This window comes from Sapajus apella, unplaced genomic scaffold (assembly GCF_009761245.1).
Source record: "Sapajus apella isolate SASKATOON/1434 unplaced genomic scaffold, GSC_monkey_1.0 scaffold91, whole genome shotgun sequence".
NCBI lineage: Eukaryota > Metazoa > Chordata > Mammalia > Primates > Cebidae > Sapajus > Sapajus apella.
Window position 1 is genome coordinate 272,674 of NW_022437031.1, and position 12,468 is coordinate 285,141.

The following is a 12,468-nucleotide window of genomic DNA, read 5'->3' on the forward strand; positions in this document are numbered from 1 at the left end:
CATTTCATTTATTTTGCCTGCATTTGTCCTTTAAGAACTCCTTCAAAATCATATCTTATGTTCCATGAATGTGCATGAGCACATCTAAGGAAAAATTTTAAAATTCTAGCACACTGTGAGATTAATAAACCATGAAAATTTGACATTACTATAGATATAGGGCATTAATTGCCTTTAGACACAGATTTAATCTCTATGTCCCACATAAATTTAGTTATGATTTTGGAGATTGCAAAACAATTGGTAAAATTGTTTCTGTATTCAATTAAGATGTTAATAATCATAACCTTAATATTTAGTTCTATAAAGCACATGATGCTTTTTTTCATTTTGTAAAAGAATAAAGTTTAGGACAGCCGGATCCAAGATGGCCGTTTAGGAACAGCTCAGGATTGCAGCTCCCAGTGAAAGCTCTGAGGGTGAGTGGACGCCACATTTCCAGACGGATTTTTATTGTCCACAGACCAGGAGATTCCCAGGCGGAGGAGCCCCATGGGTCACCAGTGCAACTGCTTTGGCCGGCGCAGCTGTTTCGGTTGCAACGGCTGTTTTGGCCCGCACAGCTGCTTTGTGGCACCCCGGCACGGCAGTTCTCCATACAAAATCCACTGGTCCAGGTGCCCTTTTAGCTGGAGATTGGAGCCCTGGGAAGGTGCAGTTGCCCATACATCTGACTAAAAAGAGGTCTGAAACAGGGGGGCAGGCCAGAAGATTCCCAGGCAAAAACAAACAAATTTTAAAAAGCCCCACGAATCTCAGCACTGCTGTTTCAGCCAGCACAGTGAGTCATCACAGGGGAAATCACATAGACCCCGGCGCCTTTTCAACAGGCGACTGGAACATCTGGGAGAGAGTCGACCGTTAAACTTAAAAGCAAAAGGCTCTGAGGCAGGGAGCCAGGTGATCAGGCTCGGCTGGTCCCATCCCCACAAAAGAACAGCAATCAGAAACTCTTTGAATTGAGAGTTTCACAGCAAGCACAGCTGAACCCGGGATGGTCCAACTCTGTGGGGGAGGGGCGTTTGCCATTGCCGAGGCAGCCAGCCATTGCCGAGGCAACCCACCATTACCAAGGCAACCTGCCATTACAGTGAGAGTCCGCCATTATGGAGGTGGGCCACCAATGCTGAGACAGTTCTAACTACACCCATATAAACAGGACTGCAGGGAAGTTCACACAACAGCTGGGCAGACCCACAGCAGCTCAGCAAAGCCTCTGCAGACAGACAATTACTAGGCTACCTCATTGCTGCGCAGGGCAGCCCTACAAAAAAATGCAGCAGCACAACAGAAACTCATAAATAAAGCCATAACTCCCTGGGACAGAGCACGTGGGAAAAAAAAAGGTGTTTATGAGTTCTCCTGCAACAGACCTAAACGTACCTGCCCAGCAGCCCTGAATGAAAAACGGAGCTCATAACTCACCACTTCAGCCCATGTAAAGGACAGACTGTCTCCTCAAGCAGCTCCTTGACACCCGTATATCGAAAGAGTCACCTCATAAAGGAGATATCAAACTGACATTTAGTGGGTATAATTCTGGGACAAAGACAGCAGAAAAAGAAACTGGTAGCAACCGTTACTGTTCTGCAGCTGCTGCAGGTGATCCCCAGGCAAGCAGGGCCTGGAGTGGACCTCAGCAGCCCTGCAGCAGAGGGGCCAGACTGTTCGAAGGAAAACTAAGAAACAGAAATAACTTCATTATCAACAAATTTGACATCCTCTCAGAGACCCAATCTGAAAGCCAGCAACTATAAAGACGACAGGTGGATAAAGCCACAAAGATGGGAAGAAACCAGCACAAAAAGGATGAAAATACCTGAAAAAAGAACACCTCTCCTCCTACAAGGGTTCACAACTCTTCACCAGCAAGGGAACAAGGCTGGATGGAGAATGAGTGTGATGAAATAACAGAATAAGACTTCAGAAGGTGGGTAATAAGGATCTTCCATGAGCTATAAAAAAAAATGTTCTAACCCAATGCAAAGAAACTAAGAACGTTGAAAAAAGATTTGACGAAATGCTAACGAAAATGGACAAATTAGAGAGGAATATAAGTGAATTGATGGAGCTGAAAAACACAACATGAGAACTTCACGAAGCATGCACAAGTTTCAACAGCCGAATTGACCAAGCAGAAGAAAGGATATCAGAGGTCAAAGATCAACACAATGAAATAAAACAAGAAGGCAAGATTAGAGAAAAGGGGGTAAAAAGGAAAGAACAAAGTCTCCAAGAAATGTGGGACTATGTGAAAAGGTCTAATCTATGTTTGATACGTGTACCTGAATGTGACGAAGAGAATGAATCCAAGCTGGAAAATATTCTTCAGGATATTATCCAGGAAAACTTCCCCAACCTAGCAAGGCAGGCTAATATTCAAGTCCAGGAAATACAGAGAACGCCACAAAGATATTCCTCAAGTAGAGCAACCCCAAGGCACATAAACATGAGATTCACCAGGGTTGAAATGAAGGAGAAAATGCTAAGGGGAGCCAGAGATAAAGGTCGGGTTACCCACAAAGGGAAGCCAATCAGACTCACAGCAGATCTCTCAGCAAAAAACCCTACAAACCAGAAGAGAGTGGGCATCAATATTCAACATCCTTAAAGAAACGAATTTTCAACCCAGAATTACATATCCAGCCAAACTAAGCTTCATAAGTGAAGGAAAAATAAAATCCTTTGCAAACAAGAAAGTACTCAGAGATTTCATCACCACCAGGCCTGCTTTACAAGAGCTCCTGAAAGAGGCTGTATACATATAAAGGAACAACAAGTACCAGCCACTCCAAAAATAAACCGAATGGTAAAGAGCATCAACACAATGAAGAATATATATAAACTAATGGGCAAAACATCCAGCTGGCACCAAAATGGCAGTATCAAATTCACACATAACAAAATTAACCCTAAATGTAAATGGACTAAATGCCTCAAACAAAAGACACAGACTGGCAAATTGGATAAAAAGCCAAAACCCATCAGTGTGCTGTATCCAGGAAACCCATCTCACATGCAAGGATACACAGAGGCTCCAAGTAAAGGGATGGAGGAAGATTTACCAAAAAATGGAGAGCAAAAAAAAGCAGGAGTTGCTATTCTCATCTCTGATAAAGTAGACTTTAAAGCAACAAAGATCAATAGAGACAAAGAAGGACCCTACATAATGGTAAAAGGATCAATGCAACAAGAAGAGCTTACGACCCTAAATATGTACGCACCCAATACAGGAGCACCCAGATACATAAGGCAAATTCTTAATGACTTACAAAGAGACTTAGACTCCTCCACAATAATAGTGGGAGGCTTTAACACCCCATTGTCAATATTAGACAGATCAACCAGACAGAAAATTAACAAGGATATCCAGGACTTGAACTCAGACATGGACCAAGCAAACCTAATAGACATTTACAGAACTCTCCACCTCAAATCCACAGAATATACATTCTTCTCAGCACCACATCACACCTACTCTAAAATGACCACATAATTGGAAACAAATCACTCCTCAGCAAATGCAAAAGAACAGAAATCATAACAAACAGTCTCTCAGACCACAGTGCAATCATGTTAGAACTCAGAATTCAGAAACTAACTCAGAAATGCACAGCGTCGTGGAAATAAAGACATTCTTTGAAACCAACGAGAATAAAGATTGAAAGTATCAGAATCTCTGGGACACGTTTAAAGCAGCCTCTAGAGGAAAATATATAGCAATGAGTGCCCACAAGAGAAGAAAGGAGAGATCTAAAATTGACACCCTGTCATCAAAATTGAAAGAGTTAGAGGAGCAAGATTAAAAAAAAAAACAAACTCAAAACCTAGCAGAAGACAGGAAATAACCTAGATCAGAGCAGAACTGAAGGAGATAGAGACACTAAAATCTCTTCAAAAAAATCAATAAATCCAGGAGCTGGTTTTCCAAAAAGACCAAAAAAATACACAGACCACTAGCCGGATTAATAAAAAAGGAAAAAGAGAATAACAAATTTGATGCAATAAAAAATGATAAAGGGGATATCACCACAGATTCCACAGAAATTCAAACCATCATCAGAGATTATTACAAACAACTCTATGCACATAAACTAGTAAACCTGGAAGAAATGGAAAAATTCCTGGACACTTGCCTCCTCCCAAGCATAAACCAGGAAGAAGTCGAAACTCTGAATAGACCAATAACAAGGGCTGAAGTTGAGGCAGCAGTTAAGATCCTACCACCCAAAAAAAGCCCAGGTCCAGATGGGTTCACAGCCGAATTCCACCAGACATACAAAGAGGAGCTGATACCATTCATTCTGAAACTATTCCAAATAATCCAAAATAAGGGAATCCTTCCAAAATCATTTTATGACACCAACATATTTCTGATACCAAAACCTGGCAGAGACTCAACAAGAAAAGAAAACTTCAGGCCAATATCCATGATGAACATAGATGCAAAAATCTTCAACAAAATACTGGCAAGCCGACTACAACAGCAAATCAAAAAGCTTATCCACCATGATCAAGTAGGATTCATCCCAGCGATGCAAGTCTGGCTCAACATATGCAAGTCTATAAACGTAATTCACCACATAAATGGAACCAAAGACAAAAACCACATGATTATCTCAATTGATGCAGAGAAGGCCTTTGACAAAATTTAACAGCCCTTTATGCTAAAAACCCTCAATAAATTAGGTATTGATGGAACGTATCTCAAAATAATAAAAGCTACTTATGACAAACCAACAGCCAATATCATACTGAATGGGCAAAAACTGGAAGCATTCCCTTTGAAATCTGGCACTAGATAAGGATGCCCTCTCTCACCACTGCTATTCAATATAGTACTAGAAGTTTTAGCCAGAGCAATCCGGCAAGAAAAAGAAATAAAGAGTATTCTACTAGGAAAGGAGGAAGTCAAATTGTCTCTATTTGCAGACAACATGATTGTATATCTAGAAGACCCCGTTATCTCAGCCCAGTCTCCTGAAACTGATAAGCAACTTCAGCAAAGTCTCAGGATACAAAATCAATGTGCAAAAATCACAAGCATTCCTATACACCAATAACAGACTTAAAGATAGCCAAATCAAGAACAAACTGCCATTCACAATTGCTACAAAGAGAATAAAATACCCAGGAATACAGCTAACAAGGAACATAAAGGACCTCTTGAAGGAGAACTATAAACCACTGCTCAACGAAATAAGAGAGGACAAAAACAGATGGAGAAACATTCCATGTTCATGATTAGGAAGAATCAATATCGTGAAAATATCCATACTGCCCAAAGTAATTTACAGATTCCACACTATCCCCATCAAGCTACCGATGACCCTCTTCACAGAATTGGAAAAAAAAAAACACCTTAAACTTCATATGGAACCAAAAGACAGCCTGCATAGCCAAGTCAATTCTAAGCAAAAAGAATTGACTAAGCAAAAAAAACAGGAGGCATCACACTACCAGACTTCAAAGTATACTACAAGCCTACAGTAATCAAAACAGCATGGTACTGGTACCAAAACAGGGATATAGATAAATGGAATAAAACAGAGGCCTTGGAGGCAACACAACATATCTACAAGCATCCGATCTTTGACAAACCTGACAAAAACAAGCAATGGGGAAAGGATTCCCTGTTTAATAAATGGTGTTGGGAAAACTAGATAGCCATGTGCAGAAAGAAGAAACTGGACCCCTTCCTGACACCTTATACTAAAATTAACTCCAGATGGATTAAAGACCTAAACATAAGACCTAACACCATAAAAACCCTAGAAGGAAATCTAGGCAAAACCATTCAGGACATAGGCATAGGCAAGGACTTCATGACCAAAACACCAAAAGCACTGGCAACAAAAGCCAAAATAGGCAAATGGGACCTAATCAAACTCCACAGCTTCTGCATGGCAAAAGAAACAGTCATTAGAGTGAATTGGCAACCAACAGAATGGGAAAAAATTTTTGCAGTTTACCCATCTGACAAAGGGCTGATATCCAGAATTTACAAAGAACTAAAACAGATTTACAAGAAAAAAACAAACAAGCCCATTCAAAAGTGGGCAAAGGATATGAACAGACACTTTACAACAGAAGACATACATGAGGCCAACAAACATATCAAAAAATTCTGATCATCACTGGTCATTAGAGAAATGCAAATCAAAACTACATTGAGATACCATCTCATGCCAGTTAGAATGACGATCATTAAAAAATCTGGAGACAACAGATGCTGGAGAGGATGTGGAGAAATAGGAACACTTTTACACTGTTGGGAGTGTAAACTAGTTCAACCATTGTGGAAGACAGTGTGGCAATTCCCCAAGGACCTAGAAATAGAGAAATATTTAAATGATTCCAAATGTAAGGGGGAAGAAACCTAATATGAGCAAGATAACAAGTTCGTTTCATCTAGAAACAAACTAAGCAAGTCTGTGAGGTCTAAATGAAAAAAGAAATCCCGAAAAAAGACTTAAATTTTAATAAACAAGATTGTTGAATGACATTCAAGGTGAGATAAATGGATGCATAGATAATAAACAAACAAAGCTAATTAACCAAATCTTGCTCCTCATTTATTATATTTTATGAGCAACTTCATTCTTATACTCATTGTAAACCCGATACAACTGCTTTTTTGAGAGGCAATTTTTCAGAGTCCTATAAAGTACATTTTTCTGAAAGGGACCTAAAAATTATTGTGCATCCATTACTTTCCCAGTTATCCAACCCAAAGATAAGAAATTAAATATATTTAACACGGAGAAATGGGGGGCGGGGGACGCAGGCCGAGGAGGTCTGGACAGCAGAGTGCAGGGCTTTGGTCCCCTCCGCCGCCCCTGCCCCTCTAGTGGGCCTTGGATTTAACGTGGCTGCATCTCACTTGGAGAGGGCCATGCCTCAAGTGAACCCTGGGCCCCAGTCCCTGCAACCCTTCTCAGCAGGAAGTGGGGCACAGCGCCCCTGAGGAAGGCGTCCTCCAGGCCCTGCTAGCCAAGTTGGAGGCGGGGAGGCAGCCTGGGGCGCAATCGCCACTCAGGTGGAGCTGCTGCTTCCTGGGGGTGCCCGGCTTTTGTAGGCTGCAGACCACCCGGGCTGGTGAGGAAGAAGCCACCGCCTGCCAGTGCCTGAGGGCAAAGAGGAGCCAAGGGCAAACAACGTGGGGAGTGGGAGCCAGACGTTGGCTCTCAGAGGCCCTGGCGGCCCTGTGCCAAGATGCACAAGGAAGGCACCAGGCAGCGGGAGTGCGAGGCTGCAGCCGCCCAGCGCCGGGGGCCCAGGCCCTGGGCTACCTGGAGGTAGGAGCCGGCGGAGGAGCTGCTGGAGCCTCGGGCACTCGCTGGGACTTCCTGGAAGCCCCTGCCCAATCCCCTACCTCCCCACCTCCCCACCTCACCTCCCTCACCTTTTTAGGGAAAAGTCTTCAGGAATACCGTGCCCTCTGCACCCGATTCCTTTCTAACATCCTGTTAGTGAAGTTGGCGTTGGTGGTACAGGCCCTTGGGCCTGCTCTCCTGGTAGCATGCAGGCTGTGTTGTTGGGTAATGGGAGAAGTGATTATCTGCCTTAGTGCAGGTATACGTGAAACAGTATACCTGGTTTGAAACAGAGGAAGATTTTATCAGGGGACAAGATGGTTTTAGGCTCTTCCAGGCTAACCCAGGAATCCCAGGATAGTGGGTGTAGAGTGGCCCCTTGGGCCTAAGGACTCTAGCCTCTGTTGGTTGAACTCCACAGTGCCAGCTCTCAAAGGCATGTGGGATATCTTGATGGGGTAGTGGCTCCTGTAGGGGGAGGAAGCCAGGAATGCAGTGGCCTCACAGTGAGGAGTCAGGCAAGGACACTCTCTACTTATTAAGGGAAGAGGGGTCTGATCAAGGAGTAGAACATTCGTTTCCAAGCCAGCTGGGCAAATTTCTCTGCCTGGGGACTGGGGGCAGCTCTTGCCCTGGCATGACTGACCAAAGTACAGGCAAGGTGATAGGAGAGAAGTGGGTGAGCAGAGCTGCAGGATGTATCTTCTCCTGTGGTTTTCAGGGGAAGAAGGGGCACAGAAATTCTTGGTCTTCAGAATGGTGTTGGGAAAACAAGTGTGGGTATAGAAGGGACTTGACCTTCTGGAGCGACTCCTTAAAAAAAAAGAAAAAGACATTTGTTTTTGATAAAAGCTCATGTCTGTCTTTGTTGAAAAACTGAAGTGCCTGTAAATGTTATGTTTAATTCCTGATCTTACATGTTCTTCTACAGTTTGTACTGTATATGTGTGCATATACACTTTTGTTTTACAAAAATGATTAAAAAGAAAACTTCAGCTGGGCACAGTGGCTCATGCCTGTAATCCCAGCACTTTGGGAGGCTGAGGTGGCAGATGACCTGAGGTCAGGAGTTTGAGACCAGCCTGGCCAACATGGTAAAACCCCATCTCTACTGAAAATACAAAAATTAGTTGGGCATGGTGGTGCCCACTTGTAGTCCAAGCTACCTGTGAGACTGAGGCAGGAGAATCGCTCTAACCCAGGAGGCAGAGGTTGCAGCGAGCCAAGGTGGCATCACTGCACTGAGCATGAGCGACAGAACAAGTCTCCATCTCAAAACAATCTTTTTTTTTTTTTTTTTTTTTTGAGACAGAGTCTCATTCTCTCACCTAAGCTTGAGTTCAGTGGTGCCATCTCGGCTCACTACAACCTCTGCCTCCCGGTTCAAGTGAGTCTCATATCTCAGCCTCCCAAGTAGCTGGGATTACAGGTGCCCACCACGACACCCAGCTAATTTTTGTATTTTTAGTAGACACAGGGTTTTGCCATGTTGGCCATGCAAGTTTTGAACTCCTGACCTCAGGTGATCCACCAGCCTCAGCCTCTCAAAGTGCTGGGATTACAGGCATGAACCACTGCCTTCGGCCACAAACAGTCTTTTCATTTATTGTCTCCATTTCTTTATATTAGTAGAAATCATTATTTTTTATATATTTTTGAGACAGAGTCTCAATCACCAGGCTGGAGTACAGTGGTGTGATGTCAGGTCACTGTAACCTCCACCTCACAGGTTCAAGCAATTGTCCTGCCTCAGGCTCCCCAGTAGCTGGGATTACAGGCGCACACCACTACACCCAGCTAAGTTTTGTATTTTTGGAAGAGATGTGGCCAGCGCCGGTGGCTCCATCTGCCAGCTCCTCTGCCACCGCCTGGCTCCCCACCGCCCTCCTCCCAGTAGCTGAGGGTCGGGTCCTCAGCGATGCGGGGCTGCAGTCTCGTACTCCTGCTGCCCGGTGCTCTCCTTGTGCAGCTTGGCGCAGGACGGCCAGGGTCTCTGAGCGCGGCCGTCTGGCTCCCACTCCCACGTTGTTTGCCCCGGGCTCCTTTTTGCCCTCAGGCACTGGCGGGTGGTGGCTTCTTCCTCATCAGCTCCCAGTGGTCTGCAGCCTGCAAGAGCCAGGTGCCCTCAGGCAACAGCGGCTCCACCTGAGTGGCCACTTGACTTCCCTTCCCTACCCAGAAGCTGGGCACGCCCAAGGCTGCCTCCCCTGCCTTGAACTTGGCTAGCAGGGCCTGGAGTACTCCTTCCTTAGGGCGCTGGGCCCCAGTCCCTGCAGAGAAGGGTCGGGTTCACATGAGGTGTGGCCCTCTCCCAGTTAGATGCGGCCTGGCTTTCTATGACTTCTTCAGGAATGGGCTGGTAAAATTGTTACTGGTGTTTGAGCACATGCCTTTCCCCTCTCTACTGTGTCTTCCTACTTTGGGAACTTGCAGGTTGCTTGGTGGAGTTGGGACGGTGATGAGGGGAGGAGCTCTGGCAGTAGCCCCCTCACATGGGCTCTGTGTTACTAACTGTCCCTTCTTGTTCCCACAGAACACTCTGCTCCAGCCAAGGTGGTGAGAGCAGCTGTTTCTAAACAGTGCAAAGGCAGCAAGGTAAGGAATAAGACCAGGCAACCCAAGAGGACTTTCTGGAGGTGGTGGCCTCTTGTTATAGTGCATGAGTGCTCCTGGACTGCCAACTAGTTCTGAATTGCCTATGAATTGCAGGGGAGCCCCTTCTGGGCATCCAGTGTGAATGGTCCTGGTGAAAAGACTGATTTGGACTCTGACATCTTGGTGAAGCTTGGGTGGGGGACTGAATGGCAAAGGCAGGGTCACCCCTCGGTCCTCATAGTGTATGTTCCCTGCAGGTTGGTGACTTTGGAGATGCAATCAACTGGCCCACACCTGGAGAGATAGCCCACAAGAGTGTGCAGGTGAGTCTGTGGGAAAGGATAGGCAGGTTTGAACTCTGTTTACATACACACATTTAGCTTCTCAAGCTTCCAGAGAGCCTCAGCTCTTACCTTTCTCAGTTTTTTTGTTTGTTTGTTTGTTTGTTTTGCTTTCTTTTTATTATGAGATGGAGTTTCACTCTTTTTGCCCAGGCTGGAGTGCAGTGGTGCAATCTCAGCTCACTGCAACCTCCACCTCCTGGGTTCAAGTGAGTCTCCTGCCTCGGCCACCAGAGTAGCTGGGATTATAGGTGCTCTCCACCATGACTGGCCAATTTTGTATTTTTAGTAAAGATGGGGTTTCACCATGTTGGCCAGACTGGTCTCTAACTTCTGACCTCAAGTCATATGCCTGCCTTAGCCTCCCAAAGTGCTGGGATTATAGGTGTGAGCCACTGCACCCAGCCTCTCAGTTTCTTTTTCTTTTTTTCTTTTTTTTTTTTTTTTCTTTTTTTTAGATGGAGTCTCAGTCTGTTTCCCAGGCTGGAGTCAAAGGTGTGATCTCGGCTCACTGCAACCTCCACCTCCCAGTTTCAAGCGATTCCCGCTCTGTCACCCAGGCTGGAGTGCAAACTCTGCCTCCTAGGTTCAAGTGATTCTCCCACCTCAGCCTCTCCTGAGTAGCTGGGATTACAGGTACCTGCCACCACTCATGGCTAATATTTTTTGTATTTTTGTAGAGATGGGGTTTCACCATGTTGGCCAGGATAGTCTTGAACTGTGGATCTCAGATGATCGGCCCACCTCAGCCTCCCAAAGTGCTGGGATTACAAGCATAAACCATTGCACCTGGCCCCCTGGCCTCTCAGTTTTCCAAACAGAGTGGTTAATATAATCTGAGCAACATCAAAATTGCTAAGAATTGTCATAATTTGAGGTTTTGCTTTGTTTCAGGGACTGCCACATACAGTTATCCTTTGTTCTACATGACGAGGCTGGTGGTGGGGTGGTTCCAGGACCCCTGAATATACCAAAAGCTTTACACACTCAAGTTCTGCAGTTGGCCCTGCAGGACTGATATAAATAAAAGATTGGCCTTCCATGTATGCAGGTTTTCACATCCTGCTAATATTGTATTTTTGATCTGCGTTTGGTTTTTAAAAGTCCTTTGTATAAGTGGACCCACACAGTTCAAAGCCATTTTATTCCAGGGTCAGCTGAATTGTGTTTGTCATTTCATCTAACCCTCACAATGACTCTGAGATAGGTCCTTTTGTAATTCCCATTTTACAGATGAAGCTGCTGAGACTTACAGAGGTTAATTCCTAGCCGTTGGTGTCCAGTGGGGATTGGAAGTCAGGGGTGTTTTGTTATTCCCCAGCCTGTGTTCTCCATCACCAGTTTTCTGAGTGAAGTAGAGTGGTCATCAGGCCAAGTACTGACCACATGTCTTGGAGAAGCTGATAAAATTCTCTTGGGCCCTAGGAAAGAGAGGACTCCTAGTCAGCTGTCTTCTTCCCATCACTTTTGTTCTGAGCCAGTGTCTTAGAGTCTTTACTCACTAGCTGTGTCTGCTTTTACTTCACAGAGAGTGTTGTTGATAGGCCAGAAGGCATCTCTTCCATCCCACAGACTACCTAAACAGCATGGCCCTGTTGCAGGGAGTCATTTTGCCCCTGTGAGCCTCAGCACCACTGTCCTGAGGGTTGTCTCTGTCACTCAGACTTGGAAGCTGGAGAGATAAATTGCCTCTCCCACCTTTTGGCCAATTTGACCATGCTTCCCAATGAAACCGTCTCAGATGTGAAAATGACCTTAGAATATATCCTGTCCAGCCTGCCATTGCATGTTGTGGCTCCTGCCTCCCTTTCTGGTGACAGGGAGTGCCTCCTCTCCCATACCATGAAGCACTCACTCTTACCTCCCTGTTTCTTTACTTCCTGCTATAGCCAGCCCCACAAGCCTCAGCCTGCCCATAAACTGCCACCCAAGAAGGACATGAAGGCACAGGAGAAAGGGGAAAGGAGCCATAGTAAGGAGAGTCTGAAAACCAAATCGGATGAATCAAGGAAGGAAAAGAATGGAGATGAGGATTGCCAGCGAGGTGGGCCAAAGAAGGAAGGTGAGTGACTGGAAGCAGGACTTGGGAGAAGTTGGCAGGGTGAAACTAAAATGTCAGGACTCCACGGGGCTGCTGGAGGAGTTTTAGGTGCCCCCTCGGAAAAGTCAGTGGGAAACTGATGGATGTAGGCTGGTAAGACAGCAGTCTTCCATCA

The 12,468-nt window shown here is 45.2% G+C and overlaps 1 pseudogene; it reads left to right on the top strand.

Moving 5' to 3' along the window:
* Positions 1–492: 492 nt before the first annotated feature.
* LOC116534990 overlaps positions 493–12,468 on the top strand; it is an 89,953-nt pseudogene continuing 77,977 nt past the window's right edge.